General features: G+C 44.2%; 1 pseudogene across 1 annotated transcript; it reads right to left on the reverse strand.

The window, feature by feature from the left end:
• Window positions 1–452: 452 nt before the first annotated feature.
• Window positions 453–10,053, reverse strand: LOC308549568 (small ribosomal subunit protein RACK1 pseudogene; annotated as a pseudogene). The gene is made up of 2 exons: window positions 9,857–10,053; window positions 453–1,443 (listed from the first exon to the last, which is right to left on the reverse strand). The product of its transcript is annotated as a small ribosomal subunit protein RACK1 pseudogene (transcript).

The raw sequence follows: 10,053 nt of genomic DNA on the forward strand, positions 1-10,053 counted from the left end.
CTGACCTCTACTCACTTACCTGAAATGCTGATTTCATCAATGACCCAGAAACATGAAGAGCCCTGGAGCCTAATGTATTTCTCCTCAAATCTCCATTCTATAGTCATACAAATCCTCTGTACCAGAAATAGCTCTCTAATGTCCATATAATCATGTCCCTTCCAATTCATCCTTCTGAAGTTCTGGCAAGATCACTTAAGTTGAAAGCAGCAGAGAACTGATGGTAGGCTGGATGTTTTCTGTTTGAAAGGAAGACAGTCAGATTGTCTTTCTAAAGGCATAGCTGAAATTTTATTTTTTGCATTAATTTCAGCAAAACCTCCGTGTTGTTACAGTCTGTATTTTCACATAATTTATATTTTTTCTGATAGCAATGAATATCAAATTAGCAAATCTTTCTCCCCCCCCCCCCGAAAACCAGTTTTTTATTTCTAAAGCTTTGTCATATATTTCTAGTGGGTCCCAATGGTCACCTGCCACACTCCCACTGATTGTCTGTGTAGCTGACAAAGAGAGTCTGGCCATCAGCAGACCAGGCCAGAGAGGTGCACTGGGGTGGCTCTGCCTTGCTGCTGGTACTGATAACTTCTTGCTTCAATTCATCTACAATGATCATGCCCTCCCAAGTCTCAGATCTTGATGCTGGGGCCAGTGGCAGCACAGAGCCAGTAGCGATTGGGGCTGAAGCACAGGGCGTTGATGATGTCCCCACCGTCAAGTGTATAAAGGTGCTTGCCTTCGTTGAGGTCCCACAGCATGGCCTGGCCAGCCTTGCCTCCAGGAGCACAGAGGGATCCATCTGGAGAGAGAGTCACAGTGTTCAGGTACCTTGTGTGGCCGATGTGATTGGTCTTCAGCCTGCAGTTTGCCAGGTTCCATACCTTGACCAGCTTGTCCCAGCCACAGGACACGATGATGGGATTTCTGCTGTTGGGTGAGAAACAGACACGAGACACCCACTCTGAGTGGCCCTCATCCTGGACAGTGTATTGGCATACACCCAGAGTATTCCATAACTTAATGGTTGTATCTCGGGAGCCAGAGACAATCTGCTGGTCGTCAGAGGAGAAGGCCACACTCAGCACATCCTTGGTATGGCCTACAAATGGGCGTGTGGCGGGGCCCGTTGTGAGATCCCAGAGGCGAAGGGCTCTAGCCCAGGAGCCGGAGAGGGGCGAACTAGCCATCTGAGGAGATGGCCAGTCACTAACAAAGTGGGAGTGACCCCGAAGAGCACGCTGTGGGATGCCGCGGTGGGTCTCGTCCCTGCTCAGCTTCCACGTGATGACAGTCTTGTCTCCAGAGGCGGACAGTGTCAAGCCCGGGAACTGGGGAGCAGCCTGGGTCACCCAGCCGTCGTGGCCCTTGAGGCTGCCACGAAGGGTCATCTGCTCCGTCGTGACGGCGGCTGCTGCGGGTGTCGCTGCAGCGACAAGGGTGGGCCTGGACACCTCGGAGGGAGGAGCAGCGGCACAGGCCCCGCCGCGGCCCTGCTGGGGGAGCTGCCCCGCCGGGCCTGGGATCCCACCTGCCGCCAGTATTTCTTGAATTATTGTAGTTAGTAGATAGGTTTTTTAGAAAATTGATTTTAATTTGCAGATACATTGCTGTTAAGGCCACAGCAACTGGTACTGTCAATACAGTTCTTAGAGTAATGCTTAGATTTAGAAATGAATTGTGAGTTTTACATGTCATGTTCTAACACTGTAATCAGGCTGCATATGTTAAAGTAAAATGATCACAGTGAATACGTGTCATTTAAATTTCATCATATGAAGTGCTATAACTTATGGTGCAGTTTTACCACTTCTTAAAGCAATATCTAGATGCATGGAGTATTATAAAGAATTAGTATCTTGGGGAGAAAAAGGGACATCTGTATTATTTTCAACAATAATAAAATTTAAATTAAAAAAAAAAAGAATTAGTATCAAGTTTCACACATGTCCAAATTTATACAAATTTAAGAGTAAAGAAATTGTTAAATATTGCAAAATGTCCCAGCTGCCATGTACAGCTTTGGGAATACTGTGCTAATTTGTGAGGCCCTTCAGAAGTGTGCATTGGAACATGATGGGAAGGAAGAAAGCAGATGCTTGGCACCACGATACATCATAATATAAAAACACATTGCAGTCATGCTAGCTGAGAAAGAATTTGGTAAGTTAATCTTTTCTTGTATCTATATGCTTCTGCTGCTCAGATCCTTCTAATACTTGGAAGCAGTGTCTGTCTGCTGTCCTGGCAGAGGCACCATCTACAAACAATCTTGTCACTTAGATGTCACCTTTTAAAGATCTGGGCCAGAGATATGGAGACATGTTTTTCTTGCATTAGAGCCATGTCAGTCATGAAAGCTGAGGTAGGAGTATGGGTTGTGCTGGATCCCGAGTGGCAGAGGAATCTCTGTATTCTTTAATAAATTTATTATTTTATATGTTTGTGTTAGGTGCATGTGGAGTTTTCTTAAATGTGAGGCCCAGGGAAGGGCCCCTCTTCCTGGATCCAAGGGCAGTTCTGGCTGTATCTTCAGCACTTTGACAAAGTCAGGTGGTCATAGTAGGTTCCTGAGAAGTATCTGATCAAATATATTTCGTGTGAATGGGATGAGTACCTGAAAGAGATATGGCTCTCTGGATGCCATATGGTTGATGAATTTTGAGAAGAGGTTCTTTAGAGTACAGATGGGGGGGAAACATTTCAGAGCAGGAGAAGTTTAGAATTGTTAACCACGAAGAGACCAACATTTAGAAATGTTCTCCGAACAAAACACAGATAAAATCTTAACTTGCTTTTGTATGGACATTAGGAGGGTAATTTCTACTTAAACCATGAAGAATGGGTCCAGAGTTCAGATGTAAGAGCCCTGCTTCTTCAGAGATCAAGGGATAAATAGCTCTGGCATAAGTGGGGATTGATAGTACATGTGAACTTTGAAGTGAACTGGAGTAGGCCTCGAAACCTGAATGGTGGGTGAGACTGTGCCAAGCCAAATTGTGTGGCATGAGATAGTATCTATAAATTTTCCCAAATGTTATGTAGTGTGTACTGTGAAAAGTCATTGTCACTGTAGTAAAATAATATGTGTTCTTTACATAACTGTCCACCAGAGAGGAAATGAGGAGGCCCATATCAGGGAGGTATAAGAATAGAATAGGATTTCAAGCCACCCTTCTTAGAGAACAAGACTTTGTCTTTCAAATTTATATCACAACTTAACCAACTGACTGCAAAGCTGCTAAGAAGTCCTCAGTGTGGACGTGTCCTTGAGCTATGCTTTGTTAATACCACTTGCCTCCTACTCCTGCTTTCCCTCTCTATCTAGAGGTTTAAGGGGAGAATCTAGAAAACAGACTTGGCCAATTTCAAGAGATATGAGAGAAAGATAATTTTTAGAGACTTGCTCTTTTCCAGAAATTTTAGGTATCTGCTGAAAACTGTCTGATATTTCTTAACTGTAGCTCCTACCAAGAAAATAGCATCTGTAATGCAGAGAATCTTAACTGCCTTAGGCCTTGTAGCAAATTTAGGTTGTAAGCTGCCTTCTGGGCTACACTGATATGGATCTACAGAATTTAGGAGAAAAGTCCTCCATTTAACTACTTGCTTAGGGGGAGAAAGAAATTTGTGGCTCCTTGCTTAGGGGGAGAAAGAAATTTCGCTGTAGCCTTGGCAAACTGTCAAAAAACAATTATTGGGATATATAGATACAATTCATGCCCAGCCAGGTGTGGCTCAGTGGTTGAGCATTGACCTAGAATCCCGGAGATCGAGGTTAGATTCCCAGTCAGGGCACATGCAGGGGTTGCGGGCTCGATCTCCAGTAAGGGGTGTGCAGGAGGCAGCCGATCAATGACAACTTTCTCATCATTGATGTTTCTCTCTCTCCCTCTCCCTCAGTCTCTCTGAAATCAATAAAGATATTTAAAAAAAACCACACAATTCACGATAGAGGATCTGTAGGGGAGCTCAAAGATGCAATATGTCTCCAGCAGTAAAGGCACCTGGGAAATATTGGCCTCTCTGTTTAACTTTCTGTGCCTGCTTAACTCTTAGTAGCCTCAGGTTTGGCTGACTACCCAGAAAGCTGGAATGCTGCCCAAAGATAGACGCCCCAGGAAGGAGGTTATAGAGTGTGGATAACTGCCTGATGTTATCTGTTAACTTAGAAATGCATTGTTCTTTCTGGTGGTCTATGTGACTACCCACCATATGGTTTTACTATTAAACCCCTATAAAAAAGAGACTCTGTCCTGGGAGGGTGTGGATTCATTCTTGGCCAGCCACACCCTGGGAGGAGCTGCTTTGCCTGAGTAGTAAATTTCCCCTATTAAAGAGTTTATTAATTTGAATAAGGCAATGTGTCAACTCTCTGGAATCAATCCTGAATTTCGATTGGGACTTTCCCCCAAAAGGTTTATGATTAGCGAAATGAACTGTGGGAAATTATTTAACCTCACTAGTAAAGAAATACATGTTAAAATATTAGGACACAGTTTCTCTTAATAAAATAGCAGTGAGACCTATACTCTGTGCATAGCAGATGGCTTGTAAATGGATGCAAACTTTTTGGAGGACAGCTTGCAATATGTCAAGAGCCAAGAAGACGTTCATGTCCTTTGATCCATTGATCTCATTTTTGTTATTCTATAAACATTTAGAGTCCCTTCCATATGACAGACAGCATTCTAGGCAGAGTCATCAGAGACTGATGTTATAGATTGTGTCCTTCAGAAACTGACAGTCAGCTGGGGGAAAACACAGTTATAATTAGATACTAATACAAAAATGAGAAGAAAAGGGGGGATGGGGGGCTAAATGCAGGTCTAGGGAGTGTATGGCAGGGGACAGGGAAGGTTTCCTCCAGGAGATGACACCAAATTGAATCTGGAAGGATCAATAATAAATTCCCTAGAAGACCAAGTGGGGACCTATGTTCCAGGCAGAGCTAGAATAAGACTTGGAGGTTCACCATGGCTAGATAATAGGCCTGGAAGGGATTTCTGGAACTTATTCAACCATTCTCCAGGATGACTTTAGAAAAAGATTTCACACATTGAGTTCCTTTCCCTTGACTCTGGTTTTTATTTTCTGTCTAGAGGTACAAAGACATCTCTTCCCTTCCCTGGCATAGACATTGGTGGTAAATCATGTCACGTTGTCCACAAAATCCCCCGTGGTAGCAACTGGTAAGTATGAGCTGTGCCCCCTGGATCCCTTTACCACCATGCAGGAATTCATGACCCTTAGCCCTAATAAGAAGCAGAGATGACTTCTTGGGTGGGAGAGATTGGCAGCTGGAGTCTGTCATGGAGTACCTGCATGATCCCTTCTATTTTCCATGGCATCTTCATCTGGCAAGGGGTGCCCAGGCTTATCTTGGCGGGGGGGGGGGGGGTTAGGCTATAGTACAGGAGGAAGTGATGGGGACATACTCTAATTGTCTCTAGAGAGGAATGGACTTATTCCTGCTCACCGGCATTGCCAAGGGGGAGGTGGGAGGATCTTTTAGAAGAGCCAGAGAAGGTCAGCAGACATGGTTGATAGCTTAGGAATTATAATCTACAGGAAAAGTTAAAAGAAAGAACTTGGGAAAGGAAAAGTTTTGCAACACTAAGGAGTCAACATGTAGTTGGTTTTTACATTCCATCTCTTTCAAAAGCAGAACAAGCTGAATTGGTCATAGTCCCATTAGTCCCAAAGGCATTCAGATAAGCCTACAGGAAACCACGTAGAACCATGTAGACACTAGAGCAGGGATCTGGGAGACTCCAGAGAGCTCTGCAAATAGGAGAAACCCTGTCATCACCCTGCTATGTTGTAAAGAGCTAGAGCTAGATGGAGGAGAAGCCTAGTTTAGGAACTTTCCTTTCGCCAGGGCAGCCCCATTTCATTCCGTAAAGATTTATTTGGCTTGTGCTATGGACCCTGCATCATAAGTGAATACGTATCCTTTTATTTAAATTTCCCAGATGAGGGACAGTGATTCCTGTTTATGGGCTTGTGGCAGATCAGAGAGAGGTCAGAATCACAGGGGAAGCCCTGAACCCAGGAGGAAGAAGGCTAGGCAGGGCTGAGTGGTCAGGCTGAAAGAAGAAAAGACTGGTGAGCCCTAAGGGTGATTCAGGCTGTAGTGCATAAGGCTAGTGAGGCATTTGGAGAGCTGCTCCAGAGTGTGGACTGTGGCAAAAAATCTCAAGACCAAAGCTCTAGCTCTGGTAGTGGAAGGAGAATACTAGGGGGTCAGGGTTGTTTTTTTTTTTTTTTCCATGGAAGCTGGGGGGACATGAGAGAGCCCATCTAGGCAGCACCCATTCTTTTCCTCAGATCTCAGCTCCTGCTCTTCCTCTCTATCCCCCACCCAAGGGCTCCTCAGGACCTCTTCCCTTCCTTCCAGCCAACTTTCACAACTTCTTTCTCACAGGGAAATTATGAATACTGTTTTCCCCAGACCCTTTGATACACTGGCTTCAAGTTAGAGAACCTCAGGGCTACTTAGGGGGAGCAGGGATTGGGGAGAGCAGTCAGGGTGGAGGCTGGTGTAGAATTTGTTTTACTTAGACTCTGTTCCTCTTTAGCCACTGTTCTTCTGGACATAGGGGAACAACTGGACCCCTTCCCCATATGACCTGTAGCAAAAAAGCGACTCAGGGAATGGAGGCAGTTATTTGGGGAATCCAGGAGTCAGGGCTGCCTTCCATTAGCTTCTTTTCATCCCCCAAGCCATGCATGGGCCTGACTTCCCCAAGGACCACTGGGCTGCTGCCGCGAGTCTCCCCACACTTTGCTGGAGGTCCTATTTCAGTGCCAGGACTGAAAGTCTCCAGCTCATCCCTGAAAGATAATCGGGTAGTACCCTACTCAGCCCCACCACATGCAGTTCCTCCCGAAAGCTGGGCGGACACTCTCTCCAGAGGCAGAATCCCCAACTCTAACTCTGTGGGATCCTCAGCCCAGGGCCTAGTAAATGGGCCTCAAGCATGGGGTCAACTGTGAATGTGAGGACTCTCATCGCAGGGGTAGACGTAGCTGTGGCAACTGCTGTGCAGGGGAGAAGAGTGGGAAGGCGGGAGCAGGGTAGGGCCCAAGCGAGCAGTTATAAATTAGGTGGAGTGAGTGCAGAAGGGGTGTGCTGGTGATGCTTTCTTAGTTTGTAGCATGAGGCAGGTTTCTAGCGGTGGGGGACTTTATTTTTATGGATAATTTGAAGGGCTTGCGAATGTCCTAGGCTGCTTCTCACTTAGCTGTCTGACTTTGGGCAGGTCATGGAAACTTTCTGACAGTTATCGCTTTATAAAATGGGATAGTAAAAATACTCGCCTTAACTCATAAGGCTGTGGTAAGAAGCAGATGAAAAAAACACACGGAAGAGTTTTGTAATCCCCAAACACGTTACAAATGTAAATTGTGGCAATTACTGTACTGAGAAGCAACTAGGTGAGGATCATAGAATTTTGGGGATAAGATGGGGTGTCCGTACCAGGTCTGTCTCCTGCACACGGAATTGCCCTTGCAGCCTGAGTGCAGCGCCCTGGCCACATCCCGGGCTGACCTGCCCATTTCCCAGCTTTCCCCTACTCCCCCTTTCACCCGGGGCCTCTCTGTTAGGTGGGCAGAGAGTGGATGGGAGTGGGGGTAGCATCTACTTCAGGGGGCCTTGATGCCACCCTCGGGTGCCGCTCCCTGAGTTATGGTGCCAGTTTGTCCACAAGCTGCTGTAACTAAACCCGGGAAGGAGTTGATCCTGATCCTGGCTGGCAGCGCCTTGGCGGTTCCACGCCCCCTTTCCTCCCGCGGAGGAGCCGCCACCGCACAGGACGGCAGAGGGCGCTGTGCTGCTTCCTCCCGCGAGCAGAGAAGGCTCCGGATCTTTCCTTCTCCTCTTAGCAAGGCAGAGACCAGCTTTGATCTTTTAAAGGCTTTTGAGCCTGGAAGAGAACAAGCAAGAAACAGATACGTAAGATTTAAATAATCTCATAACAAATCAGCTTCCATGGCACAAATTTCTTACCCTTCCACAGTGAACTGGTCCCATAAGCTCTGTCTCAATCTCCCTGTTGCTTTAGGGATAGTCACACTCTTTTCCAGTTTGTTCCAATCTTTCGCTACTACATGAAACCCTTGATTTTGAGGGCCTTGATTTAATGGACTTTGGATTAAACGACAAAATTTAAATTGTGGTCCCTATGTCATAGGTGAAAGCACCCTGTTAATTTAAAAATGCTTTTAACCCAGATTTGCTTATAATTTAATTAACAGGTTATTTTTGTTATTAATTCACTGTTATTTTTAACAAATTTTGGTGAATAGGCTATGTGTTGGAAAAAACACTAGTAATTTCATTGACATAAATAAATACTACATATCTACAACTATAGTCTACATATTTAAATCTGAGCCACTGCTTATAAACAGTGTTTGGCGAATGATTAGTGTGTGATCACACCGAATCTCCAGCGGTAATTGGTTCTGTTGTCACCTGGCATGACTTTCTGCAGCTGTTTTAACACCCCAGCTGTGTGCATTTGTTTACTCTCGGTGACTGGTGAATGCACACATTTACTAGACCTATGCAGTATAAATTTAAAGTCACAGTAATACATATAGAAAACTTTTATGTGAAATTAAACTTTTCATACATAATTTCATTTACACAAAGGTGTCTACATAAGTAAAAACAGGTAAACTAATTTGTGAATTTTTAAACATATGCATTTGGAAAACCTACTTTATTATATAACAGACTTTTGGCTTTAATAGACACCCCCTCACCTGAATTAGTCCATTATATGGATCTTTTACTACTACAAACAAGCTGGAATGTATATCCTGGACCAAAACAGCAACAATAAACCCTGTGTGTTTAGCTGGTGACAAGCTCACTCCTGTGCACTATCAGGGTTCCTAGCACCTAGCATATTGAAGCTCCTGCATGTGTGTGTGTGTGGGGGGGTGCTGTGGGTTAGCAACACCACATCTTCCAGATGCACATGTGTGTCATTGCCCAGGGCAGCCTGGGAGAGTATTATTTTTCAGAATATAACATGACCAATGGAATGTTTTCCTTGTAACATTTCCAGTGCCACCTCTGCACATAGAAGTCAGCATTATTGTTTCCAAGTTCTGGTATTTTACTACTGGAGAGAGTGAAAGAAAATACCTGTTTATATAAAAAATACTTGTTTAGATAAACTTAGATATAAGTAAGGACAATTAGTTTAGTTTAGAAAATATAGGAAATTTTAGAACAAATTGCAAGCTCTCATTTTTAAGCAACTGCTATGGGGTAAGCACTTTAGTGAAATTGACTCATTGAACCTTCACAACACCCCCAAGGTAGATACTATTATCTTCATTTTATCTTCATTTTAAAGATGAGCAAAAGGAAGCCCACATAGTTAACAGATAGTAGTGGCAGAATCAGGAGTGTCCCTCTTAGAAGCTGGAGTGCTCCCATTTATTCCTGGCTGCCTCTTAGAGGGAGCTGGGGGGGACAGTGTGTTTGGGTAAGGCCTTTTCTTCTTGCCTCTGTTTCTTCATCTCTAAAATACGAACAATTATCTCGGATAACCTATCTGTAGAATCAGGTTTATTTTCTAGGCTTAATGTTATTTCCATAACGAACTATGTGTTCTGGAATGTGAGAGATGGAAGGGGGTATCCATTCTGGTGATTTTCATCTGTTACATCTCCAAGGACCCCTGTCATGATGATTGCATGTGAAACACATGTTTTTAGAACATACTGAGTAAACTAATATGTTTACTTTTGTCCATTTTAATTGATCACTTTGCTTTGTCATCTTGGTGTTTTTTAAATGTTAATTCATGTCTTTTATTGACCCATATACAATTACTTGTCTTCTGGAATGCTGTAGTCAGACAAAGTTCGTTCGTCTTCCAGTTGCCTGCCAGCAAAGATCATCAGTCTCTGCGGATCAGGAGGAATGCCTTTCTTATCCTGGATCTTGGCCTTTACATTTTCTGTTGTATCCAAGGGTTCAGCCTCGAGAGTGATGGTCTTCTTCTCGAGGGTTTTCATGAAAATCTGCAT

Source organism: Miniopterus schreibersii (genome assembly GCF_964146895.1).
Source record: "Miniopterus schreibersii genome assembly, chromosome: 1".
Classification (NCBI taxonomy): Eukaryota; Metazoa; Chordata; class Mammalia; order Chiroptera; family Miniopteridae; genus Miniopterus; species Miniopterus schreibersii.